This window comes from Schistocerca cancellata, chromosome 1 (genome assembly GCF_023864275.1).
Source record: "Schistocerca cancellata isolate TAMUIC-IGC-003103 chromosome 1, iqSchCanc2.1, whole genome shotgun sequence".
Lineage (NCBI taxonomy): Eukaryota > Metazoa > Arthropoda > Insecta > Orthoptera > Acrididae > Schistocerca > Schistocerca cancellata.
In genome coordinates, this window is record NC_064626.1 from 446,472,926 (window position 1) to 446,497,469 (window position 24,544).

Sequence of the window (24,544 nt, forward strand, 5' to 3'; positions counted from 1 at the left end):
TTGAATATTTTCGCTGTTACAAATACGCTGTCAGAAACTTTGAAGGTCACAGGGTTAAAATGCAGGGACGTAAGGTTATATGCAATTTGTATACAAACCAGACTGCAGCTGTAAGAAGCGAAGTACATGAAGGAGGGACATTAGTTGAGACGGAGGTGACGACACAGGGTTATAGCCTGTCCCCTAGGTTATTCAATGTGTACATCGTTGCATCGAGCAAGCAGTAAAGAAAACTAAGGAGATCTTTGGAAAGTGTATTAAAGTTGAGGGAGCAGGGAGAATAAACTAAAACTTTGAGGTTTGCCCTTGACATCGTAATCGTGTCAAAGGCGTCAAAGGGTTTTGAAGATCAGTTGAACGAAATAGGTAATGTGTTAAAAAAAAAGCTATAAGATAAACACCAAGAAAAATTAAACAAACGTAATGCAAATCAGGGGATTCTGAGGGAATTGGATTAGGAAATGAGACACTAGAAGTATTCCATACGTTTTGTTATTTGGTTAGGAAAATAACTGACGATTGCCTAAGAAGAAAGATATAAAATGCAGTCTGCCAGTAGCAAAAAAAAAAAAGCATTTTTGAAAAAGTGAAATTTGATAATTTCGAATAGATTGCATATTATACTCTAGCGTCGAGAACTACATCAAACCAGTTTTCAGACTAAAGAATACAACACAAAAGACGTCTGATACAGCGCCTTACTGCTGAGTAAGCCACAGTAGTGATCTAATATCTTTTCTGACCCATACTGTGAATTTTATAGTGTTAGCGCTATATATCTTAGTCTTATAATTAAAGCTTATAAGTAGAATATATATATATATATTTACTTTCCATCTTAGTGTATGGTAAGAACGCAGCAGTGTAAAGATTTTGCAATTGTAAGTAAAGAGCCTCTGACTGCAAAAATGGTGTTTATTTTCTTCAGTGCACAATAGATTTCGGGACTGCCAGTCCGATATTCAGAGGCACGTATTCACGTAACAGTATTTTGCAAAAATTATGTTACATACGAACGTAACAGAATAAGAGCATTTGTTGTTTACTGTATGATACAGATTGTCATGCATATCTGTTATAAGACCAGAAATAAAGTTTTTGTGCGTTATGTCTGATTCTACATGGAATTGCGGTTATTCATAGGTATTTTTAAACCAATTATTTAACGAATAGTATTTTCTTATTTGCGTATGTTAGTGCAGTTGTATATTGTTGGCAATAACTTTACATCTAAATTAACCCCTTTTCAGTGGGAGTGTCTATATCACTATCTACAATATTCAGCCACTTATCATGTTAAGAACAAACCTCTTCGAACAAAGGAATGACTATTATTTTGAAAGGACATGACATATAACAAAACACTATTTTATGGCCCGTGGGCTACATAGTCACAGGTTAAAATTAGGTAAACTATTCACCTATGAGACGGTCGTACGATAATAGTTCCTAAAATCAGTAAAGATCATCATGTTTGATGTATGGCTTGGTAGCTCAAAAATCGTAGACAAAATATTAGTACAATGATATTTTTACCTTACCTATATTAAATGTCGTCATGTTATGTTTTCAACCAATTACCAGCAAATTTAGGGGCCATTTTCTATGGGAGTGTGTTTAATGCTCCTTTATTAAGATAAACCACTTCTGTTGTTAAAACCTCAACCATAAAACCTAGCGAATATTATTTTGGAAGGATGCCTGGATGTAGAAAGGTACCCTACAGGCTGAATAATTATGTATTAAAGATTACCACCTACGATAGACTAGATTGTATGCATTACAAAAGAATATACTTCAGCGTGTATCCTATTGAATCTAGTAATTTTTGTTCTGTCCTATTATAATTTTACATTTGCCTAATTTTGAACACGTGATTACGCAATCCATAGGGCTCACAATAGTATCTTTCTATGTCCAAGTACCCTTCCAGAATAGTGTTAACTCGGTTTCATCGTAAAGGTTGTTACTCCAGAAATGAAGTCTTATGCGCACTTCTGTTGTAAATGGTCCCTAATTGTACTGATACCTGGATACAAACATTACATGACGATAATTTAATATACACAGATTTTATTGTGCAGCATTAATATCTTGTCTTTTTTTTTTTTTTTTTAGTAACTTCACATGATGATTTCTATTGATCTTAACAACTATTTGGGAACACTGGCGTCCTTGAGATCTAGTCCTTCATCTTACCACCCAAACTTCTCGGGGACTCTTCAAAAAGAAGCGTAAACATAGTGAACAGCAAAGCTGTCATTGACGCAGATGTTCCTCTCAACGTCATAAGGCTTCACTAGCCCTTGTGTGCTTGGTGGTCTTACGCTGTTTCCTTCTTTTCTGTTAGAAGCAGCCACGTGGAGCTTACACTGAAGTGACAGGGGTCATGGGATACCTCCTAACATCGTGTCAAACCTCCTTTTGCCTCACCTACTGCAGCAACTAGACGTGGCATAGACTCAACACGTCGTTCGAAGCCGCTGCAGAAATATTTAGCCATGCTGCCTGTATAGCCGTCCATAATTACGGAAGTGTTGCTGGTGCAGGATTTTGTACACGAACTGACCTCTCGATTATGTTCCATAAATGTTCAGTGGGTGGCCACATCATTCACTCGAACTGTCCTCAATATTGTTCAAACCAATCACAAACAATTGTGTCCCAGTGACATGGCGCATTGCCATTCATAAAAATTCCATCGTTGTTTGGGAACGTGAAGTCTACGAATGGCTACAAAGGGTCCAGTCAGTGATCGGTTCAGTTGGACCAGAGGACCCGATCCATTCCAGGTAGACACAGTTCACACCACTTTCAGCTTGCACAGGGGCTTGTCGACAACTTGGGTACATGGCTTCGTGGGGTCTGCGCCACACTCGAACACCCCCATGATCTTTTATGAACTGCAATTGGGACTCATCTGATGAGGCCACGATTTTCCAGTCGTCTAGGGTCCAACCGATACCGTCACGAGCCGAGGAGAGGCTGTGCAGGTGACGTCGTGCTGTTAGCAATGGCACTCGCGTCGGTCGTCTGCTGCCATTGCCCTTTAACGCCAGATTTCGCCGCGCTATCCTAATCGGGTACGCTCGTCGTACGTCCCATAATGATTTCTGCGGTTATTTCACACTGTACTGCTTGTCTCTTAGCACTAACAACTCTACGCAAACGTTGCTCCTGTTGGCCGTTATGTGGATGCCATCGGCCACTGCGTCGTGGTGAGAGCTAATTCCTAAAATTTGGTACTCTCGGCACACTCCAGACACTGTGGATATTGGAATACTGAATTCCCCAACAATTTGCGGAAAAAAAGTCCCACGCGTCTTGCTCTAACTACCATTCAAAGTCTGTTAATTCCCGTCGTGCGGCCATAATCAGGTTGGAGACCTTTTTACACGAATCATCTGAGTACAAATGACAGGCCTGCCAATGCACTGCCCTTTTATACTTGGAGTGCGCGATACTAGCCCCATCTGTATATATGCATATCGCTGTCCCATGACTTTTGTGTCTCCTCAACTTATAAGACAGCAAAAGATGAAAAGTTGAAGAATTTCGTCAAGAAATGTTAAACATGAAAACATAATACTAGAGGTAGATTATCGATATGTACTGTTTCGCGAGTACTGTTAGTAGTATTGTTCTCGGTATGCATTATATGCGTGATAGTAATAGAGCTATCACAGTTACTCTTCCCCGAAACTTTTGTGTGGGTTGACATTTGTAACACACAATAATTAATAAATTTATTGCGAGCTCAGTGTCTCATTATTGCAGCAGTGTAATTTGTACCGAGGAGTTTCCGACTGTCGACAAGGAGTGGTTAAAGGGCGAAGCAGACTGTTAACAGTCCTCGGTTACGCATGAAATGTTTGTAAACAGACCGTACTTGCCTAGCGACAGCCTGATAAGGTCTAACCGCGTCCCCACCACCCAGGCATGGCAAGTGTCTGCCCGGTCGTAACTGTACATGCAGCGAGCGCAGTACGCACGCCCGCCGTGACGTCACGGCCGCTCTTTGCGCGCCCCTCCCCATGCCCCCCCCCCCCCCCCTCACGCAGCCACCGCCTCCCCCGCAAGCGCGGCGGCCTCATCCGCATCCACGTCCAGCGGCGCTGCCGCCGGCAAGCGGCTAGGCACGCAGACAAAGGCACACGCACTGCCGCTCGCCTCGGCTCGCTCGTTTGGACTCGGCTCGGCTCGAGCGGCGGTTCGGAGGCGCTCGGATCGGCACGAAGCAGAACGCGCTGTGTTGGTTGGTCGGCTGGCCTGCCCGGTTGCCCGCTAGCTAGCTCGGTAGCCCACCCGCAGCCACTGGCACGGGACAGATTGGGATAAGGTGCGCTCGGGAGTGCATGTGTGTGTTATGTGCGTGTCGGCGTGCGTCGGTGGGGAAGAAGGGACTGCTGGGAGTGGAAGTGGTGTTGCAGCCGCCGGCCGGCCGCGGGCCAAGATTTTGTAGCAGCAGCCGTAGGACCACGTCAGGGATTCCATTCCGTTCTGTCTCGTGCCAACTCAAGTGCTTTTATGGTTTTTTAATGATCTACCTAGCAAGGATTCTTCCGGGTGGCCAGATTTTTATGACCACTGTTCGCCTTCATTTATTATCACTGCCAAAGTTTTATGGACTAATGTAGCATTATAAGGACATGTTTTGAACATTCACTGCCAGTTACTGCCAGGTAGCACTGCCAATTCGAAACCTGATCACTGCCACTGTCTCACTGATCGGAGATATTTATTACTATTTTACGTAAATCAATGTGTTCTTCCTATTTGCCTTAAGTAGCGTTAGTGTTAAAAAATAATATAGGAGTGGACTAAAGACATATTGAAAGTTGCTCAACCGAGAAGTGTTCGTGGAACTTCCTGACAGCCAGCTCTTTAAACTCGTGACGCCAGCAGGTAAGTCATGAATGTAGTTGCATATTTCATTTTTTTAATGTTCTCAGAAGTTAATTATTGTTTTTTTTTGCGACAAAAAAGGTTAACAGCCGAGTTTCTTGTACTTTTGTGTTACTTAAACTTATTTAGACAGTGTGTTTAAGAGTAAAGTGCTGTCATTTCCTTAATACGTAAGTTAGCAATGATTTTAAATATGAAGAAGGTGAAATTTCAATTTTATTCCTTCGAATGACCCATCATAGCCCTGTAGCGCGTTTTGACTGATAAGCTTTCATGGACACCCACCAAGTTTATCTCTAAGATAAAGTTCCGGGTATTTAACGTCAGCTGTGTTTCGCCAACTTGTGGCGGTGCAAATTGCAACCTTTCTTTACAACATTGAAAACTATGTATGCTAATCCGTTCTTCGTATTAGTAAGTAATGAAGTCGCACAGATAACGTCATTTTTTTACTGTTTTTGGTTTATTTTTCGTTCATTATAGCTGACGAAATAGCGCTTACTTATTTCCATCATAACTCATATATTCCAGTGCCTGTTTAATCGGCGCGTCCGTCTCCTCCGTTGTTCATCCAGGTTATCTAAACTACACAGTGTGTGCGGCTTAAAGGTTTTTTGTGCGTGCCGTCAGTTTTCAGCGGAACGCTCTCAGGTAGTAAGTACACAGCCGTCCCAAATAAAAGGCCTACGAACCCTTCCGTCTTGATTCCTCCCCCCCCCCCCCCCCCCAACCTCTTTCTGCCTACTCATTCTTTGTCGAGTCTCTCCGAGAATGCTGGCCCGGCTCGTTTATTGTACTCGTCGAATCATCCGCTCTCCTCCCCCCTCTCCTCTTACTCCATTCTCGGTAGAAATATGTTCGCAAAAAGTGATTCACGCACTTTGTGATCGGTGACGCGATCTTCGTTGTGTGTCGCGCGGTATTCAGAAAGCGTCTGCTGGCTGCCAGGTAGCGGACAGTAGGCGGAAGAGCCGCATCCGGTGCCCCTGTATATATAGCAGTAAGCTGCCCATCCGCCATTTTCCAAGTGACACATTGCACGTCACCAGCCAGCACACACCTACGCACTGAGGCGGTGTATTTCGGAGCGAGGAACGGGTGCTGACACATTTTCGTTTGTTTCCTTTTTCATGTCTGAGTTCTGATGGCGTTTTATTTCTGACAGCGTGATGCTCTGATGAAGCGTATTTTTTTTAGAAGGCGTTTCAAACACCACGAGGCTATATTTTCGTCACATTAGCCACAATATGATCTTTTTCTTTCGCAGCTGCTGTGTTAAAAAAGGCGAATAAGTCCTCAACACTGATGTTTGTTAACGTATTAAGTGTGTTGATTGTTTCAGAATATAATGCTTACCGAAGCAATTAAAAGATTGCACGCGTTTCGATGTAATGCCGAAGCAGTCGAACCTGTTTCTATGACAGTAACTTGTTTCAGAATGTAAAAGATTTGTAGACCATCAAACAACGTTAGTAAAAATTTGGATCGTAGCAGCTGGAAAATTTTACTGTTGTCATCACCAAAAATTATAGAAATGTATCACGCATTACCTCCAGTATCTGATAAGGAGAAATAATACGAAAACTAAGAGATTACATACAGACTATTACATTATGTCGTTAACGAGATCAGCAGTCTCACAAAAAACTAACAAAACATTCGAAGAGTGCGCGACGTTTCCCTTAAAGGACATTTTGAGTGTATCCCGAAAATGTCAGTTGGTTGCAAAGAAACATTACAAACCAAGTTGCTGAAAGCTATATTAATTTAGAAATATTCTAAAAGAGGTGTTGAGATAGCGAACAGTGGAAGAACCAGCTAATACGGACGCATGATAAAGGCGTCAGATGCTGCTGCTGAAAGACATAAAAATTAAATGTTCATTCTTATTGAAAAGGAAAAATATTCGTTCCATGGCAAGTATAACCTTTCTCCTGTAGCTTTTTGAGGCAGAATACAGCGTCAAGTATTGTAGCATCTCGTTAAGTTTCTCTAGCTTACGAACACTTCAAACTTTTTAAATTATCCATGTTCGAATCTGTGCGTGAAACCATGAGATGACACGGACCAAGATACACATGATATGGAGAACACGAATTGTAATTATCAGCTTAACAGATACGTCTGTATATTTGCCGGACTGACATGTAACTGGCTTTGTAAATAGTTACAAAGTGCCTACTGTTGCGATTTTATTAGCATGTTCCTCGTTGACATTTATTTTGTAACATCACAGGTATTCGTCTATTGTTTGTTCTTTGCTCAGAGTCGTTTGAAAACAGCTATTCAAAATTTCGCAGAGAATGCTTTAGTAGCATATTGAAAAAAACAGAAGCTTGAGAGGGAGGGTGAAGAGATTTTTTGCAATTTCATACGGAATATTTCTTTGGATCACTTTTTGTTGTTCTAAAATAACGAATTTAACAGAAAAAAAGTTCATGGTACAATGCCACTCGAAAAGAACATTTTCCGGAGCAACTTCAGTACACACAATGAAAAGCTGCTGGGTTTCTGACAGAAAAGATGACATTTTTACAATCCCCTTTCATTCTATGTGTGGCAGGTTATGGTTTCTTCGTAACTTCTGGAAGAGCATCATGCTGCAAGGTTAAAGAATTTCGAATAGCCAAAAGTAAAAACTAGTGCAGAATCAATTAAGTTAGGCTACTTCTTGATACTTGTTTCGATTGTTATTAATTCCACTTGTATCACATGTTGGCCTAGAAACACGATCGTAATGATTTTTTTTTTTTTTTTTTTTCAAATATAGCTTTTAGTGTCTCACCACGCCAATAAATAGAATTTAACTGTTACGCCGTCTGTGTTACACTAATTATGTTTACAGTGCACGTAAGTAAAGTGACAGATTGAAACAATTATCACACCCAGTTTCCATCTTTATACAAAAAGCTTACCTTGTTGGCGAGCTATTGGACTTGGTGTCTGATACAAACTCCAATCGTGCAGATGGAATTTGGCTGCGATGCGGCAGTTAAATATAGATACGCCTGGTCTTGGCACCATATCACATCAGGCACGCTTTGTCTTGTAACGTCCGATGATCGCGCAAGGAGTTTTTGAAGTCCATGTAAATAGTTCAGAATGAAGGCAATAAACAAAAATATACTAATTTCTGCGTAAGTAATTTGGAATGTGTGTTAGTGAGGCTGGTTTTTCAGTTGTAAACGACATAACAGATCTTAAAGTTAGGTTACATACTCAGAGCTCAACCAAATTCAGCATTAATTGAAAGAGTTGAAAAGCGTTTATCACCAAAAAATGTTGATGTTTATGACCGTAGTGAATTGTGTAATACTTCTAGAAAGGACCGTGGGACATTTGTATCAAAGAACGAGAGGCTACCACATTCTGCCTGAAAACTGTCAAACATAAATGTGTTTGATAGCAAGTTATGAGCTGTCTCACTTTAATTACTTTTTTTTCGCAAGCAGGTTGACAACGCGGAGGTCTAGTATATTTGTTGACGTTATATAGCCTTCATTTCCCATCGCATGGTTAGGCGAAGAGGGCCAACCCTATCCCTTCAAGAGGTGCTGTCCACCTGAAATGCTGCAAAACAACTGTCAGACGTTTATTTGCCTCTCTCACTTTTGGATCCTTTCAATGAATCGCAGACTAAGTTTATGTATATCGTTCTGTCTGTAGGTCTCATGAAACATTACAATGTAGCACTTGCTTACAGCTTTTAGTGCAGAAAACTGTCACTTATTGTATGAAGCAGGATAACTGTGCGAGGGCCTACAGTTAATAACCAACCTTGTCATATTTCTCAATTCAGGATGCCCACTAGTACTGTTAAAGAATTCATAATGCCACAGATTGGGTTTGTCGTTTCCTCGTAGGGAAAACAGAGCCGGGAGTATCGGATTATCGGTTAACGACGTATGGTTTGGGCCAAAGAGACAAACGCGAAGTTTTATATATGGGTCGACTGAACCGTTGGGTACAAGGACAGTGCCGCTGAGATGAAATGAGTAATCCAATTTACACATTCTGGGGAACTACGAATAAATGCATTTGAAATTTCTGTTGGGCTATATCGCTGTTTCAAGCAAGAATTGATCACAGGTAATTTTATTCCTCTCAGACCATTCCAAACACGAATAATATCTCATCTTAATTCGTCGCCGATTGCCACTAATTAGACTTTCCCAACAAGGCTCGTACTACGTACTGGACGTTTAATGGCGGCTTCGCTGCTCAGACGCTGAAGAGTTTACTGATAAAGCCGTTCTGTACTATACCGCTGTAAGGTAAGTTAACCAAGTATTCTCACTGTTATGCCTATTCGTATGTACGAACGCCAGGCTCAGGCACAGTCTTTGGTCAGTCATTTTTTCGCACATACCTGCATAATTCTTAGCTGCGAAGTGAAGAAAAAATAGTGCCACTAGGTGAAGGTTTGTGACCAGCTGATGAGGCTACCTGTCCTGCCCTGTTACTCTCCTCCCTCCCTGCCACAGCTCCAAGGCTGGTCCTTCCACTTTCCCACAGTACAGCCCCTTCTTTTCAATGTTCCTCCCCTTCTTTTCACTGCCCCTTGTTAATGGACATCGACTATGTATGCTCCAAATTCGTAACAAACACGCTCAGCTGTTACCACCAGAACAGCAGCTGCCGCACGGCTCAGATTAATAGATAACAAGTGGGGACCGGACGGTCCTCTTCCTACACGCAACGCGCCGGCACCGGCGGCCAGTTTGATGCTATCACCATGAGCCGTGACCTACGTGCTCGTTATTGTGGAGAACGACACGTTAACAGGACGCAGCTCTTGAGCGCAGTCGGCATCACCGTACGCGAAGGGAAAAGAACTCGGTCATCGATCCTTTGGTGAAGCCTGTTGAAGACCCGCAAGGACACAAAGCAGAGGCGGGAGCTACGTGCATTGTGCTCGTGAACTGCTCGCTACATTAGCTCACAAACGCAGCCGGACGACCTGTCATCGTAAATGTCTCCTCACAAACAAAAACAGACGACTATTGACAACAACCTGTTGGTTTATTCTTTGTCAGTTTATTCGACAGACGTTAATAGACGCCGTTGATCAAAAAGACAATGAACTGAATTTATACGTCGTGTATTTCCCTCCATTTTAATGGTAATTGCTGTGAACGGTAGACATACCACGAAAGTGGGCATAACTTTTGGTTTGTCTGTTTCTGCCATTTAATAGTAATAAGCAAACCTTCGGTTTACAAATTTAGACTAGAAAGTGTCAGTGATGTGCTCGCTAGAATTACCGCGACACTGTGATAACCTAACCAATGTGCTGCGAGAACCATATGCAACAACAATATCTGAATTGGATACTATTTAAGATGGCCTTCTAGGCTACCGCGCGATGGGATCTGTTGTTGCAGGTAAGTCGTGAGCCTTTGTTCCATTTGAGGTGCAAACGAAACGCAAAAGGTACGTATCGATTAAATGATGAAAACACTGTTTTCTCCACGAGAGACAACTAATAGGCACGTAACATTTGACTCGTGTAGCGAACTCTGAAGTCTGTTATTATACTACCCTCTATCCAATCAAGTTATCTTTTTATACGGGTAATTCAGTACTCTCATTTCGACGATATCATACGGAAGTGTACTGTTGGTGTTTGGATCAGACTGTCTTCCAGGAAGATATTTCTTGTAGATAACGCAGAACAGCGCGTTCATCTGTGGTCGATAAATGTTATGCCGACAACGCCGATGACTTAATCGCTTCCCTTGTCAGTGTACTAAGGTGAAGTTACTATTTTGTAATCTGAATAGTAAACATTTACTTTCGTTGTTACTCACCGGTATGAAAGTATGTATGGTACCTACAAATAATCATTTTCAATTTACGTTCAGTGAATTTAATGGACTACAAAACACTACGGGCAAAAAAGAAAAAAAATGAAGTTATTGCTGATCCATTTTCAATCCTTTCCAGTTTTTCAGTGTAATCAGTGAATTAACTTCGGGTCATGTAGTTTACCATGTTCTCCGCAGAATATTTCTTCTAATAAAATAGCAACACTTTTGTTATCAAGATTTGAAATATTAGAACTAAGTGTTAATAAATATTTGGAGATTTTATAGCACAACAGTGCTTTTACAATACGTTATCGCTGGTCGTGTGTCCTGTCATCCTTCCGACCTCACGGAAAGATGTTTCACATAGTATCACAAAAAAAGTATGACGTGACTTGTGTTTTTCTGGCCATTAGGCTTTCGGCGTACTTGATACTTCCCTGATTTACCAGTTGTGAAAAACTTTAACGAAGAAAGTCCGTAAAAAAGGGCTACACTACTCATGTCGGTATTTTACCTGACCCCTCTGGTCGTTCAGATCCCATATGTCGGGAAGGTACTCTGCCTCATCTGTCGTATTCGAGGAGCACCTGTGAACCACGTACAGTTCTCATACCGAAACGAAGGTAGTTTACAGCGTTACGAATAGGTATCATATCCAATGAATTAAGTCACTTGGAACATTGCTACATTATGATTGCATAATTAAATGTAATTCTGTCAGAGACAGCAAAGGAATTGGAAGAGCAGTTGAACGGAATGGACAGTGTCTTGAAAGGAGGGTATAAGATGAACATCAACAAAAGCAAAACGAGGATAATGGAATGTAGTCAAATTAAATCAGGTGATGCTGAGGGAATTAGATTAGGAAATGAGACACTTAAAGTAGTAAAGGAGTTTTGCTATTTGGGGAGTAAAATAACTGATGATGGTCGAAGTAGAGAGGATATAAAATGTAGACTGGCAATGGCAAGGAAAACGTTTCTGAAGAAGGGAAATTTGTTAACATCGAGTATAGATTTAAGTGTCAGGAAGTCGTTTCTGAAAGTATTTGTATGGAGTGTAGCTATGTATGGAAGTGAAAGATGGACGATAAATAGTTTGGACAAGAAGAGAATAGAAGCTTTCGAAATGTGGTGCTACAGAAGAATGCTGAAAATTAGATGGGTGGGTAGATCACATAACTAACGAGAAGGTATTGAATAGAATTGGGGAGAAGAGGAGTTTGTGGCACAACTTGACAAAAAGAGGGACCGGTTGGTAGGACATGTTTTGAGGCATCAAGGGATCACAAATTTAGCATTGGAGGGCAGCGTGGAGGGTAAAAATCATAGAGGGAGACCAAGAGATGAATACACTAAGCAGATTCAGAAGGATGTAGGTTGCAGTAGGTACTGGGAGATGAAGAAGCTTGCACAGGATAGAGTAAGTAGCATGGAGAGCTGCATCAAACCAGTCTCAGTACTCCAAGACCACAACAACAACAATTAAATGTTGAATTAGTGCTGAAAGAAATATGAGCAAACAATAAACTGTTAACAGGAGGGCGACAAGTATAAGCACAATAATCAGCCAGTAATATCAATGACAAAAAATAACTTATTTTAAAGACATGTTTCCATATTAATACAAGAGTTTGTACATCGTATGACATTGTAAAGAACCCATACTAGAATGTTGTCTCAAGCCCGAATATTTTTCTGAAGGCGCAAAATCAACCAAGACATTATTGTGAACGAAATACGTGTGTAATAAATATCTACAAAAAATATTTGTACTAAGAGGCCTACATGTAATTTGTTAACGCTATGTCTGAGAGGAAATGTGGAGCAAACAAGGTATTCTTCTAAAGTATGTAGGTAAACCGATGTGTAGACGTTATCCATGCGAATTATAGACCATCAGACTGACTGACGGAACGGTTCGGTCCCCATTTATAGGCGGTGAACCAAAATTCGGGCGCTTGGGACTCCACAAGGCGATTTCCTACATACATAATAGTGAAAAAATGTAACAAAATCTCGTCCCATGCATATTTTTCGGCACATAGTGGACGTCAAATAAGATAATTTGGCTGCGCTGTGGTCCTATGTATGACAGTATTTTCATTCAGTTTTGTGTAGGTGTGCTGACCAGTTATTGCGGTGGATACAATTTTTCGTTAGCATATTCGAAAGTTCGATTACGTTCCTAGGTGTAATCTTTTACTTTTCTGGTTTTGTTTAGCGTAATTGAGCTGTAGCATACATGTGTTGCTTAAACGATGTATAACCTACAACTGCAATTTCTTTCCAATGTTGGATGTAACGATTATTGCATAGGATAGAGGAGCATGTAGAGCTACATCAAACCAGTCTTCGGATTGAAGACGAAGGCGGCGACAACGTACATAATTACAGTGTTGCCAAATTGGTTTTTCGTAACATCCCTTTTATTTCTACCCTACGAGACGAAAGTCTGGACTCGCGTGTGAGTTTCAGTTCATCCCGTATTAATTTTGTTCGAAACAATACACTTATGGTACCTTACTATCTGAGTGGGTCAGTGATACTAATAAAATGCAGTCTTTTGCTGTTGGCGCTTACTTTTCCTTACTCCACAGCGCCTGTAAAATTCATTACCTGGCCATACATTTGTTGCTCACTTTGTGGCATTGGGATGGTCATGGCGGTGGTTGTATATGGCGCTCAACGTTTCTGTGTGATTTATTTGACAAGCTCTCAGCACTATGGGACTTAACTTCTGAGGTCATCAGTCCCCTAGAACTCAGAACTACTTAAGCCTAACTAACCTAACGACATCACGTACATCCATACCCGAGGCAAGATTCGAACCTGCGACCGTAGTGATCGCGCGGTTCCAGACTGTAGCGCCTAGAACCGCTCGGTCACCCGGCCGGCTGGGTTTGCCAATTAGACTGTGAATCAGTCCTGTATCTTCATGTGTACGCTGTGACACAGATTTTATATACTTCATTTATATCTTGATGCCTTCTTGCAGTCAGAAAGTAGCACATGAGTTTGTGTACACACGTGTTTCAGAACTCGTATGTCCTTTTAGGTGTGGAGGTTTTTTTTTTTTTTTTGTCTCGTCAGAGGATTATACGATATTTCGTACCACACTTATTACACTAAAGTAAATAATGTTGATTTAAGGTTTGACAGTGATTAAGGTGGAAATGTTTTTTGTTTGCGTAGATGACAAAAAATTGACACCAAAGAATGCATATAAATACTACGCATTGTTGTAATGAACAATATAGAAACGAGCCAAGGAATAGAGAAACAGTAAATACCACTAGATAGAAGTACGAAGTGTTTACCTCATAACAGAGTATATCTAAAGCGTTTTCGCGTGTGATCATCACTCGAGATGTACTCTTAGCATATGTGGAGCTATTCTGATCCGTTCCAAATTCACAGGTGAAAGAATCTGCTGAGAAACTCCGGTTTCTGGAGAAAGTTGATGCTCATTCAGTCCAGAATTGCTGGGAAACACTTTTCCGTTACATGTATAGTACGGATTATTTCTTGTGACCTGAAATGTATGGACAACTTTATTCCGGGTCTCTTTTGATGTTTGGTGCTATCGAAATAGTCTATAATATAAGCAGAACACTGTTCAACACGTTCCTGGTGAGACCTTGCGCACAGCGTGATTACCTTGAAGATTAAACCATTGCGCGAACAAAGTGCTTAACTTGTTCTCAGCAGGTCATGGTTGCTTATTGATTACAAAAGAGGACACTGAGGTATGATAATTTCATTGTCTAAATACGGCTTAATAAAGCATCTAGAACTTGCTTACCATAGCAAATTAATGGTTGTATGTTCGAGGGTTGTCAGCGTTCATTTATCGGACGCACAAGATGTACCCCACCTTCCCAATAAGCACTGGCTTTCCCTGCTGCCCGTATGTCATCCCTCCGCTTGCTTGGCTCACTTATGTTGACGCCCATTGCTCTCGCGTACAGAAATTTCGCGTAATCTGCTTTTCTGAAATTTTGACCGCTGCAGTCATGGACTGTGTGGCTGATCCCGGCGGAGGTTCGAGTCCTCTCTCGGGCATGGGTGTGTGTTTGTCCTTAGGATAATTTAGGTTAAGTAGTGTGTAAACTTAGGGACAGATGACCTTATCAATTAAGTCCCATAAGATTTCACACAACATTTTTTTGCTAAGATCAACACACACACACACACACACACACACACACACACACACACACACACACATCAATGCCCGAGGGAGGACTCGAAACTCCAGCTGGAATTACGTAATCACAATGTCATCAGTGTTGAACCGCGTTGATTTAAAGTTACTAGTATCAAATTCTTGTTAAGCTGCACATGATGAATTCCCATGTCGCTGCGTGTTAACCCCTATGCTCCATACACGCCAACTGACAGTTGCGACCTTGGGAGCTGCGTCAGATAATGAGCTCTCATCCTGCTGATGTCTCTAGTGTAGCCGTGGATCTCTCCACCTCCTCCCTCTCATCCCTTCACATTCTTTTCCACACGGTATTTCAGCTGGCTTCGCCTTACAGACTGAGCCAACAGTTTATTGGGGGCCTCGCTCGCGAACAGCCCAACACATTCACAAATAGATCCGTTTGTGGGTCAGCGGAGCAAGTTGGCTCTCAGCGCGGACACACTGCAACTGCCAGTATTCTTACCTTCGTTTCTTTTGCGAACTTCTGTTCGCTGGAGTCCGGGCCTGATATGTCCCAGGGATTCCGGATCTGAAGCCTTAATCACTGTTCGTTGTCGTTGCAGCCATATGGTTGTATTGTGCATAGTATCACTTGAAAGCTGTCACTGTGGGTAGGATGAAACAGCTGGTACCTCACAAAAACAAAATATTATGTGACGTTCACCGATGTGGTCGTTTCTAGTGTTCCAGGGAGAAAAGTAAATTTTATCGAAGTTGAAACTTCGTACGTAACGAACAACTGTTCTAAAGTGATGAGAAAATTTGTTAGTTTGGTACTTTTTTCAGTCTCATGAGTTGACTAAGACGCGCGCAATTCGCTTTTGATGTCAGATCTGCTCTTCCATCTCACTCGCCATCCGTGTGTAATTACCATGTAAAGGATGTGGATTGACTATCGGCAGCATGTCTTCCTTTCTTCTTTCCTGGTATCAACTCTTCATTGGCATTGAGCTGGCCGGTGTGGCCGAGCGGTTCTAAGCGCTTCAATCTGGAACCGCGCGACCGCTACGGTCGCAGGTTCGAATCCTGCCTCGGGCATGGGTGTGTGTGTGATCCTTAGGTTAGTTAGGTTTAAGTAGTTCTAAGTTCTAGGGAACTGATGACCTCAGCAGTTAAGTCGCATAGTGCTCAGAGCCATTTGAACCATTGGCATTGAGCTCATAGTGTCTTACACTGTGTGTGTGTGTGTGTGTGTGTGTGTGTGTGTGTGGAAACTTTGTTAACAAGTTTCCAGAACCGCGTCACATATGTTAGCTGACTCTAAGAGCAGTAGTAGTTTTTCTGTATCTACATGAAATTTAATACTGGCAGAAGGCCCTGGTCACATATATAGTCGGCGGAATTGAGGAAACTTTTCATCAGATGTGAATTACGTTGATACAGAACAGTCGACCAAAGACGATCGTGTTCAAATGGCTCTAAGCACTATGGGACTTAACCTCTGAGGTCATTAGTCTCCTAGAACTTAGAACTACTTAAACCTGACAAACCTAAGGACATCGCACATATCCATGCTCGAGGCAGGATTCGAACCTGCGACCGTAGCAGCAGCGCGGTTCCAGACTGAAACACCTAGAACCGCTTGGCCACAGCGGCCGGCGAACGTGTTCACGGCGGCAATGTTACACAGCTAGCTTGATTACAGGGCATTGACAAACTTTCTGGCGTGTTGATAAGTGTATAATGTATGGGGCCCAAGTTACCACACTCTTAGACCTGGCATGTTGGAGTGAGTGGGGCAGCACGTAACAAACAGTTGTGATAATGACGATCGATATTTGATCTTCAATTTTAGGGAACACCGCCTGTTAAGCAATACTGTACAGACTAGTACAACCTTTCACTGTTGTTATTTCATCACCCAAGTAACTGTTAAAAATTTAAAGCTTTATTTCCTCATCAATACGTATCCAACATGTACAGTGTGTATGAGATGCCTTGACAGTGATGGTATTGTTTGAATACGCTAATGACAGTTAATCACTGGAATCACAACCGTCCAAGTACCTAGGGGTATTTCCACGGAACGGATTAAGTTGGGAACGACTGCTTGCATTTAATTAAGGAGAAAGCTTTCGCCAGATTGATATCCGTTGGAAGAATCCGTACAAAGCTTACGCAACTCATTCATTCATTCATTCAAAGAACTCACTGAATAATGTTCGGCAGCTGGAACCTTTTCCCAGAAATAGAGGAAACTGAAAGAAGATCTGCGCAGTTGGTCGCGCGCTTTTATAATCAGGGCAGGAGTGTTCTAGAAATGCTCTAGTAGGGGACGGGAAGGCTTACACTTAAAATTCTGAGAGGCCTTGTTCGGAGCCAAATAATAGTACTTCTTCGCACATGTGTGGCGCATAATTACCATTTAGGTAAATTTAGAGCAATTCGCACATACACAAAGGTTTAACGTCAGTCGTTCTCCCCACGCATAATGCGTGAATGGAGTAGGAAGCGTGTAAAATGGTTCAGGTGCACTATGTAATTTCCGCCACCGTATACTGTAAGATGTGCGGAATGGTGATGTGTGTTTTGTACCTATACTGCTCAATAGAAGACGGGCTCTAGTATAAAATGATTCATTGCAAACGTCGTTGTGCGGTTCATTCTAATCTAATGCTGTATACGATGCCACGATCAACATCGTCGTAGCAGCTCTCCGAGCAGACTCGCCGCCTGGATACGCCGTTGGGAGAGGTCTGTATAAGTTGCGAAATGTTGGGCGGCGCCGGCAGACAGCGCACAACACGTCGGAGTGACGCAGGCGGAGCGTGCGAACAGTTCCGTGCGTCGCTTCCGCTCCACTTCGCAGGCGGCGCCCGCATGCGGGCTGCCTATTCGAGCGCCGCAGCGGGCCGGAAGTTGCCACCTTGCCGCCGGAAACCAGACGGCCCGGCCAGGCCAAGCCCGGCTGCTCTGGCAACGTCGCCCGTCCACCTCCGCTTTGTTAGGCAGAATTTTAGAATGCGCCATTGCTACTGGTTTTTTGTGTCCCCGAAAGTCAAGTTGCTAAATCGCGTGATTATCAGTACGCTGATTGGACCGAAGAACTGACCAGACCGATGTCTTCCTTGTTCCAGAGTTACCCTGCCGATTTTCTTGTCTTCGTTAAGAAGTCCTACCGACTCTGTATAGAACAGCAGTTGGTGCAGTACTGGCAACGCGGTCTCTCATCAGATCTATGTGGGATTCTGTCGGTTGTGACATGACCAAGCGGGGAAATGCTCATTGTGAAACTGAGCCCGCGAATTGTTATATCGTGGAGATGCATTTATGTGCCCACTGTAATGACGCAGCATTAAGTGGAACATGTCAAACGACTTTTTCTCCGCATTAAGCCATACAGGAATTTGTCACTTGATCTTCGGCCATCAAGTTCAGGTTACATTGAATCTAATTCTTTTATTACTGCTGATTTTCGCGTAATTTCGTAAATAAAGTCTTAAGTACCGAAATATCTCGACCTCCCGCAAAAATTTAGTATTTGGTGGAAGTAGTCCACGTGTGGGAACTATTTCAAAGTACTCAAAAATTTTATTACGTTCAATCGACGACCATACTGGCAGACGTGGTCATGCCGTGGCACGACATGTCTCTGATGCAGGGAGGAAATATTTTCGGTGCTGCAGGGTTTGAGGCGCCATATCACGGATTGAGCGGCCCCTCCCGCCGGAGGTTCGAGTCCTCCCTCGGGCACGGGTGTGTGTGTGTGTGTGTGTGTGTGTGTGTGTGTGTGTGTGTGTGTGTGTTTTGTTCTTAGTTTAAGTAGGATGTAAGTCTAGGGACTGATGACCTCAGCAGTTTGGTCCCATAGGAATTCTCTCTCTCTCTCTCTCTCTCTACATCTCTACAGGTCTTATGCTATGGTGACCGTGAACGAGAGCGAACAATGGTAGTGTCAGTTCTGAAAACTGATTCAACCCGTTAAAAAAGAAAAAAAAAGCTGAAATCGCAATGTTCAAAATGTGTGTGAACTCCTACAGGACCAAACTGCTGAGGTCATCGGTCCTTGGACTTACTTTATACTACTTAAACTAAGCTGAACTAACTTATGCTAAGAACAACACACACACACATGCCCGAGGGAGGATTCAAACCTCCGGCGGGAGAGGCCGCGAATTCGCAATGACTTGACAGCACTACGGGGTCCGATGGAATCAGCTAGATATGGTATTATATATGCAGGTGTAACCCCCTTGTGACTGAAAGGAAGCGTCGAATTTCACTCGATTGGCCAACTGACTGAGGAAAGACTATCAACAGAGCAATTTCTGCCTTATCGTTTGTAGCATAATGTTCAGTATTCTACCCTTACTACGGTTTTTTACACTAACTGAATACCTTTCATGACTAGAACTTTGCCGGCCGTTGTGGCCGAGCGGTTCTAGGCGCTTCAGTCTGGAACCGCGAGACCGATACGGTCGCAGGTTCGAATCCTGGCTCGGGCATGGGTGGGTGTGATGTCCTTAGGTTAGTTAGGTTTAAGTAGTTCTAAGTTCTAGGGGACTGATGACCGCAGATGTCAAGTCCCATAGTGCTCAGAGCCATTTGAACTAGACCTTTTCACTTACATATTTTGTAGCAATTATATAATCGGAGATTCGTATTTAATCAAGTGCACAGAAAAAATAGCTGAGAAGTGACATCAGAATATGTCATTCTTTGGCATTCTTCGTTAAATAAGAATAGCACCGTAATGATACTTTATGGAATGGAATGGTGGTGATAATTCCACAGGTTTATTGTATGGTGATTCATAAACCAGTTGTGATTTGACTAACAGAAATTTTTCGTCTCGTGATTGACCTGCTAAGGAAAAAAAGACAAAACGCCACAAATGTAATTATACAGGCAATGTTATTGATCTATTATACCCAGCGTTACTGAATGATATTGGATGTCTATCACTCGAAGTAAGGAGATAATGAACTCCACAAAGTCGATTCATGTACACACGTATATTCCCGTAATAATATCTGATTAAAGTGGTTCTGCTCGTGTGACAAAGTAACTCAAACTATGCTTTCCTCTGTTATTTACTTCGCACAGTGCTGGTGGGCGGTTTCATTCATTTGCTTGTTTGTTTTTGTGCTACAACAGGCAAACATGTTCCGGTTGTCGGAGTTTCCATGCCCAACTAACTGTTACATGTCGAAAGGCAAACAGGATAACGCAGGATACTGGCGTAGGCCTATCCTGTTATTTGGCACCACTTTCAGGGGAAAGCGAGGCACCGTTAAGCTTCCATTCCAGTAATGGCCTTTGAGTCCCGTTGGCCGCGCTTTATCAATCTTCTCAGAAATAAACTCCTCCGTTCTTTCCGTTGGATGAGGCGTGCACATAGAAAAACAACAAAATCATCAAACATTATGTAGTAGAGAAAACGTTCTCTTTGAAGTGTTGGTGAAGACTTAAAGTTCATTTTGTTTGTAAATATGTGTGTAATCGTTTTGTGTTTCCGTTTTAGTTTTCTACCAAAAATCGCCTTTATTGCCCACAGAATAGTGTTTTAGCGCTAGGGGTAGGCAAAAACGTATGGGATAGCCTGGAAAATTCTGAAGTATTTGCAACCTTCTCTTACTCAGTGCTCCGGTACAGCCATTCTCTTGCATCCATCCACTGCCTGTTTATCTTTCCCTATGGCCTTTATTGAGGTGTACGTCATATACAGATTTTTCGGAGCTCTATGTACTGTACCTGTTATAAGCGGTTGTGAATATGGATATATCTACAGGCAAAGAAGGGAGTCATCTACTACAACGGGAATTAGGGTCACTTACCGCAATGAGAGTGCATATGAGCAATTCAGATGTCTCCTTCATGTTTCCATAATGCAATATACGAATGACGGTCGCTGCCTGTCCCCATTTCTGTGACAGATTTGAGGTGAAAAACTGATGTGTTTGACGCTTCTTGATTACCAATATCTTATAACTTCACATTCAAGTGTAATACCAGAGCCGGCCGGAGTGGCCGAGCGGTTCTAGGCGCTACGGTCTGGAACCGTGCGACCGCTACGGTCGCTGGTTCGAATTCTGCCTCGGGCATGGATGTGTGTGATGTCCTTAGGTTAGTTAGGGACTGATGACCTCAGAGGTTAAGTCCCATAGTGCTCGGAGCCATTTGAACCTTTTTTGTAATACCAGAAACTGGACATGTCTGAATGGCACCATACGTTTTCTAAAAGGACGGTTAGTTCGTTCCGTGCAGACCGTATGGCCACCTCTATCACGTGAGATTTGAAAAATGCCGCACATTTCATCGACCAGCGCCCACTTACGGGACAAGCAGGATTAAGTTCCTAATACAGCCATTTTAATTCAGTTTTTATGTGATGCCATGGTTATTCCTTCACTAAACCTTGTCGATTCTTTGCCTCGATCTCCTTCAACTGAGCTTTTGTTCGTCTGTAATGATTTTAACGGCTACTGAATTTTGACCTTCGTACCTCCGGATACACTAGACGAAAATTCTATTCAGGCCCCGGGGACTGTAGTATGTAACGTATATTTCACTTGTCCTTCCCCGTCTGTTACCATTTATCGAGCTCTAGTGTCTATGACAGCATTTTCTACGGTAACTACACGCAAGATCTTCGCGCCGCGCGTGTCGTGTTTGGTTTACCAAAGGCTCGACATGAACTCAAGAACTGTTGATAATCAGTTTGATGTGACGTATCTTGTAGATTATATTTTTGGGGAGGTTGTATATTACTGATGTGTGGTCAACATCAGCCGGCCGAAGTGGCCGCGCGGTTCTGGCGCTGCAGTCTGGAACCGCGAGACCGCTACGGTCGCAGGTTCGAATCCTGCCTCGGGCATGGATGTGTGTGATGTCCTTAGGTTAGTTAGGTTTAACTAGTTCTAAGTTCTAGGGGACTAATGACCTCAGCAGTTGAGTCCCATAGTGCTCAGAGCCATTTGAACCATTTTTTTTGTGGTCAACATCCGATTAGTGGTTAGTGCTTTCACGTAGATTTGACGATGTCCTTGATCATCGCCATCTTCAGAAAAAACCAACAAAGAACAAAAAAAGAAAGAAACAATGTAGAAGAAGACAGAAACTAGACTGCATACAGCAAGTAACTGAGGCTAGAGAGTGCAGTTGCTACTCTTGAGATGATAGGGCTGATGCAGGAGAGGAATTCGTGATGGGTCGCATAAAATTAATCAGAAGAGTGAGGGCTCAAGAAATCTTCGTTGTCAGAGAATGAGGCAATAGTTCACCTCCATAACAGAGCGGCCATCGTGTCTGACTGGTACACGTAGAACTACGATAGGTGTACTACTATTTGCTAAAGATTTTTGTTCCTTATAGTAGTAGTGGCACGGGATATCCATAGTCTTGTATGACAGACGAGGAGCTACTTGAAGTACACGGTAGACGAAGCTACACTGGTATCGAAAAGCTAAAATTAACAGCTGTGATAGCAGTGTACTAACCTACACGGTAGACGAAGCTACGCTGGTATCGAAAAGCTAAAATTAACAGCTGTGAAAGCAGTGTGCTAACCATACACTCTTTCCCTTCTCTCCCCATGTGAACTACTGAGACGACAGTGTAAGAGTGACATGCAGTCGGTCGGCAATCGCGTGGCCCTGCTGGGCGCGTTTAGCTACAAATATGTAATAAATCCAAAACTAGAACTCAGTGCAAACGCTCCAGAAACCTGCACCGTATTCTGAGGAGTTGGGAGGAAATGGCTCTCTCGACGGAGAACGTCGTGCCGCAATGTCGCCCGCCTTTCCCCACTCGTCCCCCTCGCTCTACACGACACTTCCATTTGCTCTTATCGCCGCCGCGATGGTGTCTCCCCGGCGGCAGACTTCCTGATCTCTGTCGCAACGTTACTCCAGCCGAACTGGCCAGTAACACTGTGGGTTACACATCTAGCGTCCCTTTCATTTCACGCCTTCTGGATCAGGATAAAGCTTCCGCTACTGTGTTATCGTCTGGAGCGTTTCATTATTCTGGAGTAATATTCTGTCCTGTTTGCAGTTAATGCAGTAGAGGTGCGTAATATTGTTAACACATATCATATTTAGGAAGCATGACGTGAAAGAATGATTCCAAAAATACTAAATTTCCAGCCAAGAAAATGCACCCTACTGTTTCTATGACCATATGTGATAGATTAAATTTGGAAAAGGGATAAATATCACGGTCAGATACTATTGTTCGCCGATGAGTTTCTTGTTTTAAGTTCCCGAAATCGAAATAAGATTAAAGAGATAGGACGTAACTGAGGAATGAGACGCCAGGGCACTTTCATCTCCTTTCTGTTGAAGCTTGTATTTCAGACTAACTTAGCGTACGCCGATTCGCTCGCGTAGACTCCATGGTCCGCACAGTTAGGTTTTTTTTATCGAATTTTTATGTTGTTCAGAAGTAGCAGTATCCTCTAAATTTTTTACGATAGTGTAGACCACAGAAGCATGGTGTTCCCCAAATGAACTTCAGACCAGAAAACGATTTTGGTAGCTGGCGTCAAAGGTTTTTGTTAATTGTGCTCTTGCGTTCTTGTGATGTTACTTCCATAGAAACTTTCATACGATACCTTATATATCCTTATGTCTAACCGAAGAGTAAGATGCTAAATACAAATTTTCGTAGATTTAACTTTGAATGTGCTTTCATAATGAAACAAATAATTTCATAAAACTTTTCATCCCTTATTTCACACCCTGAGACTGTTGAATTTCAAAAAACACTGAAACAACATTTTCATAGATGTAGATTTAAAATGCTTCAGTAGCTCTTTAGCAATGATTTACTTTCAAAAAACTTTCACCCACAGTTTTACCCCCTTACTGGTTGAATTTCCAAAAATGGTGAAACAGTATTCGTTTATTTCTAACTGTGAACTGAAATACTAATTTCCGTTGTTCTAACTTCAGCCAGTTTTCAAAAAGCCTTTCATCCTCTGCGTTTGGGATGGACGACATGAGTCAGTAAAAAAAACAAAAAATGGAAAATCGCCAGGTGTACACATTTGATGACAAAACTGGTGACAAGAATGTTCAAACGAGCTTAAATGGTTCCGTAGTTAACGCAGTATTCCGGAACGGATCTCAATGTCTCATCTGCCCTTTTTTCAGAGAATTAAGAACTGCTCATTCTCTTTTATTATTATTTTTATCCCCAAGCATCTGAATTCATTGTTTTTGGTTATTTTCTCTCCTCTATACATCCATCGTGGCTTATGCTTCGTTTAATTTCTCTGAATCCCTTGCAGTACTTTTGTTTTTGGTGGAGAGAATTACTTCTTTAGGCTCGTGCTTCTCCCTTCCTCCAACTAGTTCTCTGATACGATAATTTATGTGTAAGTTCGTTCCCAAACCACTATTTCAGAAAATTGTTTAGCTGATCTGCCATAAACAAGGGACCGTTACTTTAACGCTTAAAGTTCATGTTGATGTTCTATATCTATAAAATGGTTTCTTTTAAATTCTGACGAGATACTGCAAGCAGACAATGCAATACTGGGAAGTAGCATTGTTTACGTTCCCACATATTGAATATACTGACTATCTTCAAGGACTGAGAAACACGGCTGTGTGACCCATCAGGGAGAGACCTGTTGTACCATTTTCATGTAATATATTTAGCTGTTACTTAGTTGG

The 24,544-nt window shown here is 42.3% G+C and overlaps 1 protein-coding gene across 1 annotated transcript in view; it reads left to right on the forward strand.

Annotated features, from left to right (window-relative positions):
- The first annotated feature begins 4,279 nt into the window (after positions 1–4,279).
- LOC126176726 (histone demethylase UTY) overlaps positions 4,280–24,544 on the forward strand; it is a 219,297-nt gene continuing 199,032 nt past the window's right edge. The window contains exon 1 of the mRNA XM_049923899.1: positions 4,280–4,905. The gene's annotated coding sequence lies outside the window, so the exon portion shown is untranslated. The remainder of the gene's footprint in view (positions 4,906–24,544) is intronic.